The sequence below is a fragment of the Acromyrmex echinatior genome, chromosome 4 (assembly GCF_024713525.1).
Source record: "Acromyrmex echinatior isolate Ae372 chromosome 4, ASM2471352v2, whole genome shotgun sequence".
NCBI classification, from domain to species: Eukaryota; Metazoa; Arthropoda; class Insecta; order Hymenoptera; family Formicidae; genus Acromyrmex; species Acromyrmex echinatior.
The window spans coordinates 9,981,323-10,002,718 of record NC_141855.1 but is presented as its reverse complement, the minus strand read 5'-3'; the positions used below and the strand labels follow the sequence as shown (position 1 = coordinate 10,002,718).

Here is a 21,396-nt window from a genome sequence, read left to right as displayed (position 1 = left end):
TCTGAATGCATTTGATTTCATGGTATTTGTATCAATGCTATTTTTTTATATTTTTAGAGCTCAAAAGTGCTTTGAAGTCGCAACATTATCTTTGCATAGATCGAGTTTAAGGACACTGTGAATATCTCGTGTTAATTTAATACCATTTCATCATGAATTATGTAAGATTTCTGACGAGAATAACTGCTCTGTAATTTTTCAAAGCTATTTGAAAGGTAGATATTAAATAATTATTTTGTAGTTTTTCAAAGCTGTCTGGGATACTTCATTATCATTTAAGAAGTTCTTTCAATATTCAATATCTACAACAGAATTTACAAATTTTTCGAAAATCTCATTATCAGACAAGTCATTGAGGCATAAATTGTATATCGACTTTGCAATTGTAATAAGTTTCAACCATTTCTCCATTGCAAAAATAATTCTCCATTGCAATAAATTAATTTTACTGTATCTTTTTACATTATTAAAACACATGGCAAAGAAAATAACCACAAATTCATGTGGAATTGGATCTAATTCTGACAAATTATTTAGACGGAACAAGAAACCTGCAGAATAAAGATATCTAATGTTACAAATTTATTAATTTTACAAATAGAATGCTCCTTCGAGAGACAAGCAGAGCCATCGTCATCCCTCTACGAGCTTTTTCACGAGTCAACCCTTGCGTATTCGCGGCCGATAAAATCGCGCTCCCGCCAGAAATTACCAACCCCTCAGCCCCGAAATAGGTGTAGCCGAGGAGGAGGGTGAAGAGTCGGGCGCGCGGAGGGTGGGTTTGATGAATAATTCACTTGCGTGGGGCTTTCCGTACTTTGAAAGCTCACCACAGGATGGCGACGCTTCTCTGGCACGGCAGGAAGTGCCTTCGACCCCCTGTGAGAACCAAAGACGAATCGGCCAATCGGCGTAGTAGAAGCGAGGGCCGAGCCCGTAGTTTCTAGAATTTAACGACGGCACGACCGCCATTTTTGGCCGTTCCTTCCAATCGCCGTTCGACACATCGTTCCTCTCTCTTACGACGATTTCGCTGTCCCATTACGCAATTCAGCAGATACATTATGTATGACACACAGCTGGGCTGCGATTGCATGATGCAAATATTGTAAGCAAATGAGCAAGCAGACGGGATGTCATTCTGGTCATCCGCGGCGAAGAGACAATCCTCAGCAAATGCCGACGATCTACGATCACATCGAAACACACACGATTGCTTAACTTTTTATTTCGCGACGCTGCGGAGGAAATTTAATGAAAATAAAGGAAGAAAAAAATTTGTGGTTTACATAAAAACTCACGCACATTAATTCAGGCCTGTCCAATTTGAACTCCGGAACCAGAACGCAAAGCTATCGATGCAAAAAAATTCAATGTGGATAAGATTTCGGGAACTGCAAAGTTGCTTGGTATACATCTGAGTGACGCTTATCAACACTTTACAGTTTCTAAAATCTTACTCACATTGAATTTTTTGCGTCAATGGCTTTGCGTTTTAGCTCTCTGGAGCTCAGATTGAACAGGCCTGTTTTAATTCGTGAGTACCTCGTAATGTGCAGTTTTGCTCGAGTCACTCACAACTGCACGTTTGTGTTTGTATTAATAAAGTTGACGTACAACAGCATGTCTCCAAATCATAATATTCTTTAACGAAATAAATAGACAGCTTGAAAATAAATGTACCAAAATTAAGATCAACATTTAGTTATTATTCAAGCTATTCGAAACTGTAATCTTGTCTCTCTTACGGACTCTCCAAATTCAAACAAAATGTAGAACAAAGGACGAGAGAGAGAGAGAGAGAGAGAGAGAGAGGGAGAGGGGGGAGGGAGTGAGTAGTGAGTGAGTATATCATTCTCGACGATACGCACAGTAATAAAATGCATATGCTCCTTTATTCCATAAATTAATATAATTATCTAGATTCGTATGGTTTCAACTCACTTTGGAGTCCTCCTCAGCAAATACATACTTAATAATTCTCCTTAGTTTTGCCGAAAAATTTAAATTTGCAAATCATTAGTAATCCGCTATTGCGTGTACTTGTTTTTAATGAAAACAGTGTTGGCATTGCATTAAAATCACTTATAAAATAATCAAAAGAATTAAAATTTCAGAAATTTTGCTTTTTATTTCTATCGTTAATAGTATCTAAAAAAATAGATAAAAGATGAATGCTGAGCGCTGAAGCATGTATACTTAATGATATACGTCGAGAAAATAACTTGTTAATTAATATACCGCAAATTGAAAAAGATTGAAAAACACTGCTTTAGACTTAAATTTTATAATCCATTCTTACAATTTTTTCAGTCGTTTTGAGAGTATTAAATTTTCAAAACGAAAACCAATCGCAGTCTTATTAAACGACTTATTCGCAATCTTATTGACTGCCGAATATCAGTTAGCCAAGATTTATTCAAAGGATCTTTGATGGGATCGTTTCTATTATCGAGAAATGCATACACGATTTATTAAATCAAATCTCCAATTATATCCTATTCTGAGGAATACTGCACTGCAAACGTAAAATTTAAATGAAAGCTGTCTCACTTTCTCTCTACACCTAATGATAACGAAGTTTTATTCGCAATTTATCTATTAAATTTTTCTCACTGAGCTCTTCTCTTTTATTTATACCGCACGTCTTCGAGTTTCGGTCGCGACGAAAGAATAAGACGCGTCGCCACGTGAAATCTCCGAGGAGAACCGAAGATTCATCCGTTCGTTGTCTTAATTATGCAAATTCGCTGCCGCGGATGTGGAACAACGCCGCTGTCACAACGGTAACAACAGGAAGAAACGATTTACATATCGCGAAAATATGCATGCCACAGAGATGTAAATTGTATGACCGCGCAAGCGGCGACAACGCGACGGAGAGGTCTATGGAGAGTGGAGTTTTACACCGAACAGGGGGAACAGCGTAATCGAGGAGACTGCAAACAAAGGAAAAATCGAACGGTCGAATACGCGTTGAAGAAAGACAGAGAAAAGCTCGCGTTGAAAGCTTTCCAATTAGCATAAGTGTGGAAACGTCCGCGGTTGGACGATAGATTTAACGATTCAGTCGAAATTCTCGAAAAGGAGTTTAGAGTGGTTAGTAAACGAGATACTTTTTAGCAAGACTGCATATTTTTCCGTACTGTTTTTCTTTATTAAATGCAAGTACTTGATCCTTTTCTATTCTCTTTTTTCCCGCAACTTCTGTTAGATACATTTAAATGGCGTCAAGCATGCTCGCTCCGGTTCGTTTATTTGCTACGTTATGAATAAAACTGAATCAACTGCTTAATATAAATCATTAAAAATATTTAAAGATCCTCGTAAGCGTATATTTACGAATTTTCATTATAAAATAATGAAAAGATGTTTTTGTGATATTGGATATATCTCTGAAAAAGAAATAAATATATTATATGTATGCATATATAAAATATAAGAATGCATCATATAAGAATATATGGCAGTGCTAAAATAATTTCAAGAAGCATCTAAAAAACGTACTGAACATTCAAAAAAGATTAAGAAATGTCTAGTCGAATAATTTGTATCATCACATAATCACTTAGATTTTCAAAGTTTTATGTAGTGCTGAAATATACAGTGCTTAGATCAGTATTTATAATCAAAATGCATGATGTACTAATTCGATATACTAATAATTCGATGTACTAATGATATTTACGACTTACTTCTAAAATATAAGAGTTGTCATATACACTTTCAAATAATGAACTACAAATTCTTCTACATTTTTCATAAAAACTAATATAGAAACAAAAAAACTTTAAGATTTTAAAGAAATTCTCTTTGTAGTTATGCACCATGGTCTCTTTAACTACGACTATCAAAACTATGTTAACTACAAGTTACAATAACTGATTCGTTCTATTTTATCTAATTATTCATAACGGTGCATTTTCTAAGATTTTCCATAATTTTTGTTACAATACAAACAATTAAACTGATCGATTTAGTTTGCCCCTCCACCTCTTCTTTTGAAAAATACAGTAGCCATGGAAATTAAAATAGTCTGTAGTTCTAATATGAAAATTACTTTGACATGAGCGTAGTCAATCCTTACGCAATCAGCACTTACTTGTCTGCCGTCATGTAAAGAAAAAAAATCTCGTACCCATCTCAATTCTTTACATATATACCTCTATTATATATTATAACAAAATTCTCTTTCTAAATGCAATCATGTTTCTAAAATCCAGCAAGTCCGAAAAACTGATTATGGATTAATTAATAATTGAAATTGTTCGGCGATCGAGTTACGGTACAAAATCGATTTTTAGCTAAAGAAAGAGCTTGATTTCCGTAGAAATTTCTGCGGACTCGCAGGATTGCAAGATCGCAGCGCTACGAAGGCGCGGTATCGTTCGGCGAGTTCGTTGCGCGAGTGCGCACGCGGCGGCATTATCACTATTATTAGCTGGCCATGCCAACGCTAACGCGTCACTCGCGATAGCAAGGCCGTGCGTGATCCCGGGTACAACGACGACGGGACACCATGGCCGGTATATGCGATCCTGTTGCCGTGGCGGCTGTCAGCGTCGACGGCGTCTGCGTGGCGACAGCTGGGCGTGCCATCTTGCACGTCTGCGTCCGGCTGCCCGTGGTATCAGGCGAACATAACGCGGACCAAGCCGGTCACGCGAATGCCGCGCGAAGAGAAATAACCGAGAGAAAATTACATCGTCGCTCAGGCAAAAGAGCGCGGGGCCGTCCAACTGTCCCGTCATCGAGGCGAGTTACCTCCTCTCGTTACCAACTGTAACCGCAAAGTGCATGCGCGTCAAATACACGTACACATACATACCAGGAGCGAGCGAGCGAGCGAGCGAACGAGAGAAATAAATAGATAGATTAGATAGATAGATAAAGAGAGAGAGAGAGAGAAGACAAAAATTCTGCTGAATGTCGATATTCGGACGCTTGAAATCGATATAATAGCGATCGACAAACCCAATTTTTCGCTGCTCTAATAGCGAAAGACAGCTGTACCTCGTATCGGTTATCATTGTTATTCATCGTCACGCGAGCTAAAGTCGAGATTTCGCCATTTTCGTAACATCGCGAGTCTGAACTCGCCGAGATTGTATCTAACGCCGTGTTACATCATGGAAATAAGACAGTCTAACGCGGATGTGACGGCCGCCGAATCCGAGATGGAGACGTACGACGTAACATCGCATGCCACGCGCCGTTACGCGAGTTAGAGAACAAGTCCGACGTGGCGATGGTGGAGGTCTACTCCGGCGTAGAGAGGAGAGAAGCGGAGAGCTGAAAAGGAAACGCTAGCGAGCGACCTCCTCCTTCTCGCGGGATCGTTAAGACCAAACCGGTGCTGCCACGCGGGAGAGAGTCACGCTCTCTCTACCGTGTACATGGTAGAAACGAGGAGAGGGCCTGTGCTAGAGCAAGATCGCAGGAGCGACAAGAAGTCGTCGGGAGCTTCATACGATCGACTGGGTCCTACGGGCTGCGGATGGCTGATTAAGGTCGGCCGTCTGCAGCTCCCTCCCCTCTGCATCGCGAAATGTTCCGCGATCGAACAATATTCCGCCGGGAGCGAGGAGCACGTTTATCGGCGATCCAAACGCAATCGATGCGTGGCATCGATGTATCTCTCTTTGATTTACGTATAGGATTAATTACGTAGCTAATTGTATTTTAAAAGATTGCATTATAATAATGAAGTGAGAGATGGGAACATGTGTATTTAATGAAAGGTACATTTAATTGCCGTACCATCTTCGATTGAACTGTCGGACAAATACACGAAATCAACCCGTAATGTTCGATCTGTGAATCAAAAAGTTCAACTGATAAACTGGGAGATGTAACGTATGAAAATTAAAAACTAGAATGTAAATTGAAGCAGAATAAATGAAAGGATGTAACAGAATTGCGAAGTTGTGTTAAAAATTTTATACATATATTCTTGTAAAATGTGAAAACATATGTAGATTATCGTTAGTTTTAGAATCATGAACAAAAAAGGAGTTTTAAATATATAGTTTTCTTATTTATTTCTCTTATCTTCCTAAAAATTTGATTAGAAAGAATGGTGATCAAAAATGTATACGTGGGATCAACAAACTGATTAAAATTCGTAATATTATTATACTTACGTTAATTTACATTCACACAGTTACTCCACAGAGTCGCCATAAATAGACATGAACGAGTGATTGAACTTTGAAGCAAATGTTCTCTAATATAGAATGTCATTGTACAAAATTAATAGGAAACTGAAAATATTACGTGACTTTCCGTTCATCCGAGATCTGCTCGAACTTTAACAGCCTTATTTTTACGAATGTCGCCCTTGTCGACCGTAAACGTCTGCCTGAGCTGCACCTCGCGAAATGGAAAATAATTCCCGACGACATACTAAAAAAAAGTGCATATATCGCGGCCGCGATCGATACTCATCGACAAAGAAATTTACAGCGTGTGCAATTCGCGACCTATTTTAATGGACAGCTCACACCACAAACAATGAACTAACGAATGAACAAGCGAATGTCATTACATCGACTCGACAATCATGGTCATCACGTATAAAAAAATGCACTCGCGGAAATTCGCGAACATCGAGAGAAGTCAACGTTTGAAGAAGCGGAAACACGACTCCGAGACTGAAGTGCGACCGGCTCGCGATATCGGTTTACGGTATTTTTGACATGGCCACGCGCAGTGACGACGAGATTTCCGGTGGCGGCTGCAATTTTATCAAACGGCAGTCGTCGTGTCAGTGACCCCGAGAGAGAGAGGGAGAGAGAGAGAGAGAGGGGTCGATCGGCCGCAGTAGGAAAACGCGAAATTCGCTGCACCACGCTGAATAGCGATATCGATTTGTCCGTGTCTACGTTCGATGCAACGTGAAAAAAAAAAGAAGTTGGCCACGGCCTCCTGACGTTCGATGATACCGCCCTGCAAGTCTACGCCGATGTTACTCGCTTCGTTGATCTGTCCATCACCTTCTTTCGAGATCTGTTCGAGAGAGTCTTCCCGTTTTTATCATCGGAAATTCGCGTGATTTTCTGTCGATCGAGAGATTCATTCAAAGATTCATTCAATGCACTGACGCGCTGCCGAATTTGTGCAAAGGAAGAATTGCAATTATCAATAACAATTTGCTGGAAATACGCTACATCTTTTATATACATATGTGTTTTTATATAGATTCTACAATAAGCCATTATTTAAGCTTTAAGTCGATATTCATAGTCGTTCTTATTTCAAAATCATCTTAAGTAATGTCTTAAGACGATAATGTGACTCTCTGATTGATTCATGACATCTTAACATTGAACTTAAAACGATCTCGAATATAAGAACTGATTATGAATAACGGCTTATGTCTTAAGCCGTAAGAAATTTAGTCACAATCGAAAGTGAAATAATTGACTATGATTGATCAATTTCTTAGATCTCCTTGTCTACAATATGCGGAATAAGCTTGATAAGAAGTAAGAGTAAGAGATTGACCAATCACAATCGAATATGAGAAAAATAATCAATTGTGATTGGTCAATTTCTTACTCTTATTTCTTACATCAAGCTTAATCCGCATATTGTAGATCACGCCTTACAGGCTTAAGACTTAAAGCTTAAATAATGACTTATTGTAGAAAATCTATTACATTTTTGTATAAAGAACTTACAATTAGTATATATTCTCAATTATTAAGTCTTGATTCGCCTGGAAAGACTATTATAGATTCTTAAGCCGGCGTATCAGATTACGCATTAAAGATTGAGAATTGGAGATTAAAATTTAACCAATTGAATGAAATAACTTATAATTAAAATTATCTAATTGATCAAATTCTAATTTTTAATTTCAATCTTCAATCTCTAATTTATAATCTGATATAAGCTTTACAGATGCATAACTGAAGATGAATTGAGCATTAAAGTCAACTGCCATTGCCAAATTTTGAAAAAAATCCCGTTTTCTCCAAAAAGCTTAATATTATAGCTGTAATATTATATTATAGCTTCCTGAAAATTCTAGTTGAGAATGAATAAATTTTGCGACAAATTCTGATCATATCAATCAGATTTCCGGTCATCATAATTGGACATCTAGTTATTGCGACTGAAATTATAAATTTAACTATAAAATTCTGATTTGTCCATTTTCCATTAAAATTCCAATTAATGCGACCATTGTAGATTCTTTTTTCCAGTGCATAAATCGGAGAGAGAACTCCTCCTCCTCTCACCTATTATAGTATTATATCATTATTCACCAGTCCAATGCGAGTCCAACTAAATCGCCTCGTTTTTTACGATCTTTAACGATCGTAAATAGAAAATTTATTTTTCCTACATATATCAACACAAATCTTGACTCTAATACATTATGGAGTTGCGCTTTTACGGAAAATAAAATTTTACTCGTTAATTTATATAATTTTTCAAGGAAATAAGGTAAGCTCTTGATCGATTTGAACTATTCATAATATTCATATTTAATATTCATTTAATATTTATAATTATATTTCAGTTTTCCTTTATATATAACTGACAATTCTAAATTATTAAAAATTGTTTGAAAAAATTATCAAGTGACAAACTGTAGCATGAGGAGGAATTTAAAAATTGCTGAATTCCAGTTCAACGTCCAGTTTTACTTTCCGTGAACGGAAACAAAGAATCGCGCGCATAATTCAGGAAAGTTGGCAAGAAGACGTGCGAAGACCAGAAAAAGGTCCTAATGAAGATCCGTGGGAAGCGGAGAGGAAGCGCATCCGTCATTGCCCGGCGATGGCGGCGTTCAGGCAGCGCGATTGAGATTTCTACGAGCAGGTGGTCCCCCGTAATAAATCGTATTGTAAGCGATCCCCCCGGGCAGCCACCTGCGAATCGATATCTCGACCGGTCCAAGACGGCCCCGCATGCAAATTCGGGGAGAATCATGAGAGGAAAGGGAGCCTAGCTCTTCCTGTCGCTTCGCCTCACTCTCCCCACCCCGCCCCACCTTCCTCTCGCTTTTTTCTTCCTGGGCTCCCTCCCTATATCGGCTTCACGAACACAAAGAGGGCTCTTTTCGGCCGGTTACAATGTCACCGCGAGGATACCTTCTACATCCTTTCATTTTAGGTTTCGTTACTCGCCGAAATTAATTTCGTCGAATAACCGAAAAAAACTCAAGCGCGTATTTTTATATTGTCTCTCGTTTTTAATGCTAAACATATTTATTTAAGCCTTTTTTTCTTTTACATTATGAGATTTTGCATTACTCGCTTTGTATAAAAAAATAACTTACTATTATCTCAAGCTGAAAATAACTGCTATAAAATAATTATATAAAATGCGCGCGCATTCAAACTGGTTGCTAGAATATCGAAACTTTTCGCAACATTGCTTATTACGGAGCGTTCCACAATAATTATTTTGAAATCCAATGAAATTTTCAGATATGTATCGAGCTAAATTTTTAGATACTTTAATAAAATCGTTCTTTCCATGTGGAATTAGAAAATACATTTTCAATTAAATTAATAAATATCTATAATTGTATGGACGATATTCATAATTCATTCTTATTTCAAAATAAATAAATAATCTTTTAGATACTAATAACAGTTTTTATAAGACGATCTTAAGTATAAGATCGACAATAAATGCCAGGAGGAAGAGGCCTACATTTTTTACTATAATAAATGTATAATCTTAATTTTATACAGCGATATACGTGTATGTTCGTTAATATGAATTATGTATTGTAATAATGAATCATATAATCACGTACGCATCCTTAATATAGAGAGTAATTTAACGATATACATATATGTGAGAATAATATTCCATTAATTTATTCGTAATCGAATACTCGATGATCCCCGAGGCTACGAGAATTAAAACGTATATTGCTCGTAATTTAGTTAATCATAAACCCAATATATTGGGTCGAGAGAAACGCGTCGACAAATACAAACAATATTCGCGCATGCCAATAACGACAAAAAAATAATCCTAAATATATCTTAAGATCAGGATTCGAACTCAGGATTCGGATAATAGTTTTTTAGATAGCCGCAATCGCGCCTTCTTCGAGGGTGTGCGCTTGAAAGTAAGCCGGGATGAATGAATGTTCCCGATATTTAACGCCGCGCGAGGCTCGCGCGGCGCAAAAGGACGAGCGGAAAAAGCGACGAGCAGAAGAAGAGGAGAGGCCCGCGCGGTGGCAGCCGGTCCAGCGAGTTTTTTGACCGTCTGGCGCTAACTGTTGGCCTCCGTACCACCTTCGCAGGTACCAGGTACCACGGTGCCGTCCCACACGTCGTCCCACTCCAACCGCACGCGGGCCCTTTCACGAACCCTTCCCTCGATCTCCGGACGCCCACAATTCGCAACCTCGAATGCTCCGTGATTCTGCATCACTGCATCCGCGAGATATTCTGCGGAAAATTCGATTAACTCTGCGTTCCGCATCGATCATCGAGTCGCAATTTTTAATCGGAACACACTTACAGGATGTTTTGTAATACGTGGGATTCATTTCGATCGGCGCAGCGGATCGGGGATACAAAAAACAGTAATTAAAGTTTATATACAAACATGTGTTCTCCGTTTCACCTTGTTTCATATTTATAACCATTTTTGTACTTCAGTAATGTGTAGTCTATTATCTTTATGGGAGGCGCTCGAAATGGTCAAACTTTCCAACCAATTACTTCTAACGCAAATTAGTAAATTATTAAGTACTTCTAGAGGACAAATTGAAATGAGTAAACTCAATGAACAGAATGTATGAAATCAACGAGAAATATCCTGAAGATATAGAGTATTGTTTATTGTTATTATGTACTGCTGGCAATAAGAGAACGAACTAAAATGAGTAAATTCAACAAAATGTGTGAAATCAGTGAGGAATATTCAGAAGATAGGGTTTGTATTTATAAATACATACCAAAGATGAAACTATTTCCATCACCATCTACGAGTAGCTCCACATTACTCCAATGGAGAACGAAAAGAAAAACCTACAACTCGGAAAAAATAATATACATGTTTACATGAACTTAATTCACTGTTTTTATATCCCTCTACTGAAGCGGGATCCGCATATTATGAAACATATAAAGAGAAAACAGATACCATTCGCGTTGGAAAAATTTCACCGGGATAATCTTACGTGAGAAAAATGTGGAAACGGTATAATACGCGGTCTCCATTTTTCCTTCCTTCATGATTCGCATCGTGTAATAATTTGAACAATTCTCTTCGCGTGGAATGATTTTCTCGATCGGAGAAATACGGAACTCTGGGCGACGGCAATGCGGATAAATCAGGCCTATGCGTGGCGTTGCATCGAAAGCGCAAAGTTATGCGGCGCTAAGGCATCCGCCACGAGTGCGTGTTTATGTATGCGTGGGCACCATTTAACAGGGTTTAGCGCCAAACGGTCTCGGACCCCTCGCGAAATAAATCTCGGTTATTTCGGTCCCGCATCGGCATCGCTGCCTCCCGGAACCGTCGTCACTTCTGCGAAGGGAAACTCGCGTAAATTCCCTCGTTAACCCCCCATCTTAATCGTCGTTAACTACTAACAACTAATTTCCGGATTGCAGAAAGACTAGACGACGATGACGCACCCACTATAAATGAAGCAAATTTTAGCTTTTATCTGTGTGCACTCGAATCTACGCAACTAAATGGAAATTCGACTGGCGAAAGCTTTGGAAAATATTATCGTTGTCGCACCTTCGATACTTTAGATGTTCGTAAAATAATAGTGTAATGTTAGTTGAGAAAGTTAAGTCTATTGCAATTTAGATATATATTGATTGTATAGGAAATGCTTGTGTATCAAATATATGTCATCTTATTATAACTGAATAAAATTCAATCGTGTATTCAGTTAGAATTATGACTGTAATACCCCAAAAATAAACACCGATCGAGAGATTGACCAGTAAGCAGTTTAAGGTGAGTGTCGAGAGAAAGAAGCGTCTTTTGCGAAACGAGCAATGTATGTGAAAGAAGATACAGGTAATTCCGCACGTTGCTGTAGCGAACTAAATTGCTCGGTTTATTCGGCGGACACATTTGGAATCCTGGATGAAATTCATGGCAAATGTTACGATTCCGAAACAGAAAGAAAAAGGATGATGTTCACGTTACCATATGGACTTAGGACATATATTCCAGTCACCGTAATGCTGTGCTACTTTTGGGATAAACCTGAAAATAAACCACTGCAATCTCCTCGCAAATGGTTAACAATATTAGAAATCGCATTGCGGTCATTCTATTTTACGTCCCAAATTGAATTTTACAATATAATTTAAAAAAATGAAACAAAAACGAACGAATTTCTGTTCTTATTAGGTATCCTAAATATCGTAGATTTTCAGTTAAAGTTAGAAATAATATTATATTACGATATAATAATTCGAAAGTTTAGATTTTACAAAAAATTACTCCAGGGTTTACAAAAATGAATTTTGTTTCACAAAATCATAAAATATCATAATTACGACGTCAAAATTACAAAGACATAATTTTCTTTCTTTAACGATAAGAACTTAAAACATTTTAGAACATTCTCAGAAGAGCTAAAAAGAATAAAAGGACATTCTTCTGATATAAATAAATCCACTGATAATCTTTCTGTGATTTCATACCATCTTTTGAAAATGAATTTTAAATGGGGGATAAAAAATAATTATCATCGTACATCTCTGATTTTTCGATCTCTCCTTAATTATAATACTTATGTAATTCAGTAAATAATTTTTTTAAGGTAAAAAAAAGTCGTTTCTTAGAATTTAATAATTTTTATAGAATACAACATCATTAATGTATATATATAATATTAATTTTTTTAATCAAATTGTCAAATTAATATATTACCATTATGTGTCATCATAGCGACCTCATTGCGGTTCATGAATACCAGTTTATTTTTCACGAATTCATCATCATTCCACCTTTATGAACCCTTATAATGTTCCGCACCACCCTTTGCATTTTACATCATTGAATTTTGTGGTAGTCGGAAAGGATGGTCTGACCTGCACACAGGACGCTTGACTCGATGTTTATCGACTGGATCGTTTGGCGCCGGCGCTTATGCCACCCTCATTTTCATCTTCCACCCTTACACAGCCCGTATCTCGATACCATCGCTGTTTATCGTATTTAATGCTCATGTTCACGGACATACGTCGACTAAATGGCGCACGATAACAACAGAGAAAAACATCTAAATACGATACTTTCGCAAAAATGTATTTTTAATTATTATATTGTAATAATATAAATATAAAATTCTATCTTGCATATAAATAATTTTAGTATTATATTTTGGTGACATAAGACGCTTCTGAATTCACGCGAAACTAAACACCGATCGATGATCGCGTCTCGAAGACGCTTGAATCAAGCGGAAATATCACCGGCCATGCCTTTTACTCTCGTAAAATGTCCTTTATATTCTTTGTTGGATCGCTTCCAGAAGCGATTTGCATTTAACGAAGCTACTTTGTTCTCGTTGCTTGCGTTGTCGGGGCTTTTCCCCGGGACATAGATTACTACGGGGCACGTAAATATTTAAAATTTGCAGGAACGCTGACTAACGAAAAAGAGGAGATTTGAGAAAAAGTTATATATGTACATGATGGTGTAACTATATGGATGGTAAAGTTAACGCGTGTTGTCACGTTTATTCATCTATCCGATAACTGTGACATGAATTGTGAAAACTGTTTGCCAACTGTTTGATAGATTAATTAATAAACAAAACTGTTATTGTATCTGATTAATAGACAGAACTGTTTCTGCAATGTACAAAGCTATCTTTATAAGGAAGCAGGAGACTTTTAAAGTTACGCCATTGAGTCTGGAGAGCAGTTGAATGCACGAGACTCATTAAATCCGTACTAAGGACCGCGGTTTTCTCTGGAAAAAAGGAACAAGTTTTAGGGTGAAGAGTTTCACTGGTGGTCTCCGTAAGACACTTCAAGCAACACGACCAACATTGAAAGGGAAAACACTTGTGAGTACTTCACTGATACATGTGACCTTATGTTCGTGATATTCATCGCTGTTTTTAATATAATTTAATATAATTAATATATATGTATTTTTTCTCCTTATCTCTTCCACATTCAAACAATTTTAATGAATTAAACATGACCTTTCATTTGCAATTCTATAATTTAAATAATAACAATTAATACTGTTATAATTTTGATCAAATTAATTTTTAATTTTATTTTAATCAAATAAAATATGCTGAAAATTACAATTATTGTTCCAAACTGTAAAGAGATTTATTTAGCAATTATCGATTGTAATAAAATCTGCATAATAACAGTTCATAATATTTTTAAAGAGCATAACTTCACGGTTATCTTTATGCGTCATTGATTATGATAATCGTTCTGATTGCGACTTGTTAGCAGCTCGTTAATCTTACTCACTAAAGAACCTTTAATTATTGCAAATCAAATAACGAAGGTTCGATAATTAAATATTCTGAACAGCATCTGAAGATCCCAGGAATTCTGAAATTTTCCAACTATGCAGTTTCCATGTTTTTTTTTAGTTATTTAATTCGATTTCTTGATACGGCTGATGTAGTGATTTAAATCTGGAATTTTGTATGAAATTTTTATAAAATTTTTATGTAACTTTTAAATTGTAATATTATGACAATTTTATAAAATCTTGATAGTTTTCATAATATGTAATCAAGATGCATTCAAGTTATTAAAATCCCAAATGAACTTATTTATAATCAATCGTAACGCTTAATGCAGAGCTCAATACAAAGTAATAAGCTGCGTTGAACATAAACAAAACGTTTACACAGGAGATAAAGTCAAAGACTTCCTCTAAACTTCATCCCGATTAATTCAAGCATAACACGAAGAAGACGATTCACGTCGTAGCTCGGTCGTACTTAATAACTTCACATGCGGCTGAGCAATATCGATCCGGAAGTCCCGACCAGCGCAGAGTCGTCCTGGCGCAGGATAACAGGTGCTTCTCGCCCCTCCCTCTCAGAGAAACTCACACTCGCGCGCCGCCAAGACCTTCGTGAGCTCAACCGGTCTCTCGGTTTTGGAACAGTTTCGAACTTGCTCCTCGCGCTACCACGTGCCAATATTTACCAGGATATCACGAAAGAGGATTTCTACTTCTGTGTAGAGATCGAGCGGTCAAAAGTCAAAGGCAACATGCGTGGCAATAAGAAGAGAAAGGATTCGCCTTTCGACACGCAATAGGAAGGAGAGGACACGCCAAGTTAGAAGGATAAGCATGAGAGCGTGTTCATGGCGAAGATTGCCAAGGACAATAGAATCCTTGGCGAAGGATCAGAGGAGCAGGACGCTGGGTTGGTATACGAAACGACGCTGAGCTTTCGTGCGCGATGCTGATTGGAGGAACGAGGGGGGGGAATGCCTCCCCCGATTCAAGTTTCATTCGAACGCGTCGTATGATACGTCAGCCTCAGTTCGACCGACTTTTAATCATTTCCAGACTTAATCAAATTATGTGGCCTCCTTATTTTTTATGTGTTCTTTTAAATGAACAATAACGCAGTGTGCGATTGTCGCATCGCACGATATGATAAAATATATTTTCGCTATTTTGAAATGAATGAAGAATTAAACAGCCAGCCGGCGATCGATACTCGAGAACGTTAAGTCAAGAAAACTTATAAATAAATTGAGATTTTGGAAAAGAACTATGTAAGAGAAATTTGTATTCTCTCTTTTATACGAAACTACGTACTGCATAAAATTATTGAAACAAATATATTTATTAAAATAGTTATATAAAATTATTGATTTATATTAAATGCAAACAATTTAAGCATAAGGGCATATATTTTGATTGTTATACTAAATGTTTAAATTATCTCTGCACAAAGCATATTCTTTGTATATGCGTGTACCGCAAAATTGCATGAAAAATAAATAACAAAAACAAAATAAATATTAAATAACATGTGAATAAAATATGGATTTAATGCCGATTAACTGAAATTGTTATCATTATCATTGTTATGGCTAACTGCTATTGCAGACTGTTACAAACAGTCGATATATTCCGCGTTCTTTTCTTAATACACAACACATTAAAGAACCATAGTTGTTAAACAAAAAAATTTAGCATTAAATTTTTCTAAGATACAATAAGTACTTGTTTCTTCTACACTTTCTGTTATATTATTTGCTCATCAAGCTACCTTCCATCCAAAAAGACAGAAGCAAAGTACGGCGTTTCTGAGAAAGGTCCGTCATCGTTCAACATGTCTGACACAACACGCCACCGAACGCACCGCGTGTAGGAGTACACTCGATAGGCACCCAAGTAGCGGGGAACCGAGACCCTTTCTCCGGTTCGCGCCACGTACAGCGCACAGTAGATCGTGCGATCCCCTCGTTCCTTATTCTAATGAATCCGGTTAGCCTTAAATATGGTCGGGGGGCCTCCCCTTTTATTGGTTCCCGGATCGAGGGATTCCCCGGGGCCCGAAGTCACACGATATCGGCCCCTTTTCCACGACGGCGACATCTCACCGCACCGCGTCGCGTCGATGGGATGCTCCTCTTCCCCTCTTCCCCTCTCCCCCCTCTTACAGAGGTCCAGACTGAAGAGTACAGGAGTACCCACCGTGTGCGCGTAATCGGAGAAGCGCCGCTAATTATTGCCCTAATCAAGCACGTGATTATGGACGATTACGGAGCGTGTTCCTCGGCGAATCTTAATTACGTATCGCCTTTGCAGCGCTCAACCCTCGAGTGGCACAACTGAGATCATGTAAGCCTCTCTCCGTAAAAGGATTCTATTAATCCTTTTATGAAGATGGCAAAGAAGATGGCACCGACGTGCCACTCATAATATGCGATGAATAAATACATAATATTAATATTGAATGTGTAACATTAACAATTGTTATATAATATGAATAATATGATTGAGATTCAGGTAATACTTCAATTCATTCTTTCCTCATCCTCTTATATATGACGCATTTTTATTTCACGCTTTATTTCGATTATACGTTTCTCTTTACTTAAAATGTATTATCATAATTATATGAATTATGTAAAAAATTATAGGAAAATTGTTGATACAAAATCAACATTTGTGTGACAATCTAAACATAACATACTATAAACCATAATCGAAGATCTATAGCCGTTTCGGAGAATGTGAAGAAAAATATCTCTTATAGATTGCCCATAGTGACAAAAGAATTAATCCCAAGATAATATGAACACATTGCACGTTCCCAGAAACTCGGCTTGTTATCTCTGTTGAAAGACATATTGTCTACGAAGTCTGACATGCGGCATATATGTATATCCAGTTGCAAAGACGCAACAACGTGTAACGGCGAGAAGATCGAACGAAAATCGGGCAACGAGCCAAGCAAATAGCCGAATTAAATGCATCGCGATGGGAACACGATCGAGGTCACAATAACACGTTATTTCGAGATCTCTTTCACGGGCATCGCCTGTAATAATACCGCGTAATAATTCATTATGCGAACGAGCGCGACCGCTGTGGCAGCCGTACTTGTAACATCGATATTGCGTTTATCGCGTTTTTCGCCGATATCAGACGAAATTTATGCAGCCGCGTTGAAATTGCAGTAGCTCGTATATTCGTGGACGCATCGCGTGTCAAATAAATTCACATTCGGTAGCAAAAAAAAAAAAAAAAAGAGTAGAGAATTCATCCTGACAGGGCATAGCTTCGATCTGTACTATGGCGGACTATGTGAAAGAGGAGACAGATATTACCCAACTAGTACAGAAACACATTTTTGAATTTAATTCCAGATTCAACGTAAATAACAAAAACTCAGGTAAATCGAGAAAGATCTAATAATATGGTAATTAACTTTAATATTTGTAATAAATTAAGGATCCTTTATAATCTCCATTAGATCAATCATAAAAAGTTCGATAGCTCTAATTTTCAATATATATAATTACCAACAAAGTTTATAATATTGGAATCTAAATAAAAAGCATCTATGTCGACCATATAAAAGCCGCAATTTCGTTTACACGACGATCAATCGCTAAAAAATTCAATAGCTCTATAATTCCTGATAATGTTATTACACGTATTAATAGAGTTAATAATAATTACATAAAAATATAATTATTATATAAAATAATATATTATTATATAAAAAGATAATTATTAATGGAACTAATTGGTATTTAGATAAAAAGCATTTATGTCGAGAGAGTGTAGAACGTACAGATAAATCGCAATTTCATTCGCACGACGCATATTTCAGAGATACTAGCCGACGATAAGTATATCCACTCCCTGATGACAAAACGCTTAGAAAATGAAAAAGACTGCAGTTGTAAGCGCAACGCTTGACGCGTATTATATTTTGCTGAAACGATACCGGGTATGCAAGTGAATATACGAAAGCGTCAAGTCGATAAGGAGGAAGAGGAGGGAATATGTTCGTGCCCGCGCGCAATTTTCTAGTACGTGGACTTATCGATCGCCCGGCAACGCTCCTTAATACGCGGACAAGACATCTGCGGTATCGCGATAAATAAGTTACGCTTTTCCACAATTCACTCAACCCGATTATTATCAATATCGTGTTTGTCGCACAATTCCTTCCATTACGAAAAACACACCTAAGAACGGTGGAATTCACACGAGGACGAACGGTCTCCATCTCGATCTCGTTTCGATACATCGCGTGAGTTAATTATACATTTATCAATACAACAATCAATTAATTTACTGAACTTGACATTCTAGTTGATTGTTAACATTGCGAAATTATTTTCTCGTTGCGATAAAATAATGTAGATCTAAATTGTTGTTATAGCAGCAAGGCTCTCTTAATTTTTATTGGCTTTCTTATATCGGAATAAAACTTTTATAAAGCTACACGAAGCTTACGATAATAACGCCCTGTGATCTAAAATAATGTATTATTTCTATTATTTTATCATATATAATATTACTATTAATAATAATAAATTGACAAATATTAAAGCCAGTCACTGTTTATTATTTTATCATTGATATCCTCTTATGTCTTTCATGTATTATTACTACATATTATTAATATATATCTCTTAAAATACAGATCGAAGATTTTTCTTATTTTTTTCTATTTTACAAAGTTTGCACGTTAAAATTATATCACTAATTAGAGCTTCGATTACAAACCATCATTTGCTTAGATAATAGAAATGTAGATATATGGAAATTGCGGGTAGAAAGAAAAAGTTTGCGAAGAATACAGGAGGGAATTGTTAGGAGAGATAATAACGTTTCTGTATATTACTGCTGTTCTACTGTCTATTATTCCGTACTATCGACGTGGTAGAGACAGTTTACTCAAGGCAAACGCGCGCGACGGTTTGTTGAACGAGATAAGCGCTCGTGGGCGTGACGTTCCATCGGCATTATTGTTATTTAGCGGCAACGATAACGAGCGAGATTTTACACTACGCAGTGCGTTACCTGATACGGCACTGCTCTCTCTCTTATGTGCGCAATTCGTACGTTCGCCGATACTATGACGATACCTGACGCTGAAAAACACTCGCGAGTGAAAGTCGATTCGCGATCGACGAACGTCGAATCAATTACGGACAAACGCTGTTAACCTTTTCCAACACGCGTCAACGGAAAAAATTAATTTCTTCTCTGCATGCCGTGTCGGTCATTCGTTGTGCGAAAAATGCAAAATAAATAATGATCGCCAAGTAAAACCTAGCTGTTGCAAAGCTCTACGCGCTCACAATTAATGCGACGACGTGGACGAATTCAGTAAAAGACCACATCGCGTTTTTATTATTATTAATATCGCAACTCGACATTAATTACTTGTGGAAATATTGAATTGTGCATTGTACAATTTCTGCGTGAATGCACATCAGTTTAGATTCTTATAATAATGTTTACAATTCTGAATAAGAGAATAAAGAATGTTTTAATAATTAAATAAATTGTCTCAATTAGATACAGAATTGTTCAACATTTCCCTGCTTATAAATCCTAAGACTCTAAATCCGCCATTGTACAAAAGAATGTTGAACCTTCAAGTATAGGACAAACTGATGTTAAAATATTTTAAACCAATGTTTTATAAAACAAACAACTAAATTTATATGTTTATATTTCTACTGCATTCTTTGAAGAAGAAAAAAAATATATCTTTTATTATGCATCAGCCTACAGAATTTTCAATCAATTTCCAATCGTATTATCAAGTATTTTTCGTTTTCTATACATGGGGTGGCCGATTTAACATTCACTGAGTTCTCCGTAAAAGAAACTATGCATTTTCGCGCGGATGTAATCGCGACGCAAGCATGAAAAAATTCACAGCCTCGCTCTCGTTCGCAAAACGAAATACATCAGTAGGAGAGACCGGTCATATTATAGTCAATCGAGGAGTCGAGAAAGTCGGGCAATAAAAGAGTCGGTAGGCGCGGTAGTCCGAGCTGGTAGTCGAACGTGCTGGATAAGATAAGTTCTCTTTCTCTTTTTCTCTCTTTCTTTCTCGACCAAGCTCATTCGTCGGTCCGAGCGATTTCCTGTCGCGGAAATAAGGACATCCTCGCGCGCTCCCGCCTTATCAACTAGCGCGCGCGGCCGCGATTATCTCGCGCTGATATACAAACTTCCTCTCCTAGAGAACGGCATCGCCATAGGCGTAAATAGAATACACTCGGGAATGTAACCGGGCCGCATTGGAAGGCCTGGACGCTCGTCCTGCCTCTCATTGGGCGATATTTCTTCGGCTCGTTTATGCGGCGTATCTCGTGGGTAAGATGAATTGTGTTGTCAGACATCGCGTTGGTTTGTACAGCGCGTGTCGGGCAAATTGCAAGCTGGAAGTTGAGTAATTTACGAATAATTATAGATCGCCATTCACCTCATGCTATTCACCAAAAAATGTATTCAATCAAGTTACAGAGTATATTGCGTCATATTCTTCGACCATATACATGTAGACTGTTGATATCGACTTTTTATTACATGATTTTACGCCTTTGTTAAATGTATAAGTAAAAAATGAATAACATACATCAAAACAGTATTTAAAGATCCCTAAAACACGCATTTATTTTTATATTTTATTGAGCATAAAAGCCTCCGCAAGATAACAGTGCAAATATTAATTCACTTTTTTTTTATATGTATCGATAGACGTTTCCGACCATATATCATCTTCAGTATCAAAATTAAAATTAAAACAGATATTCACGCTACTTATAATGTGTTACGTCGTTACTAATCGTCTACAATTAAAATATTTGTTACAAATTATTATATCATTGTCGTATGTCAGTCTAGAACAGATTCTTTGTCGATACTTAGTTTAAGCTTTATTTTTTCTTT

The 21,396-nt window shown here is 37.2% G+C and overlaps 1 protein-coding gene and 1 long non-coding RNA gene across 3 annotated transcripts in view; one reads left to right on the top strand and one right to left on the bottom strand.

Annotated features, from left to right (window-relative positions):
* Nucleotides 1-21,396, bottom strand: part of LOC105152371 (RAS oncogene family member Rab26) — a 178,312-nt gene that overhangs the window by 88,283 nt on the left and 68,633 nt on the right. The gene's annotated exons all lie outside the window — the stretch shown is intronic.
* LOC147909959 (uncharacterized) lies at nt 87-14,106 on the top strand. Its single transcript, XR_015545065.1, has 2 exons — nt 87-10,279; nt 11,601-14,106. It is a non-coding gene; the product is annotated as an uncharacterized LOC147909959 (long non-coding RNA).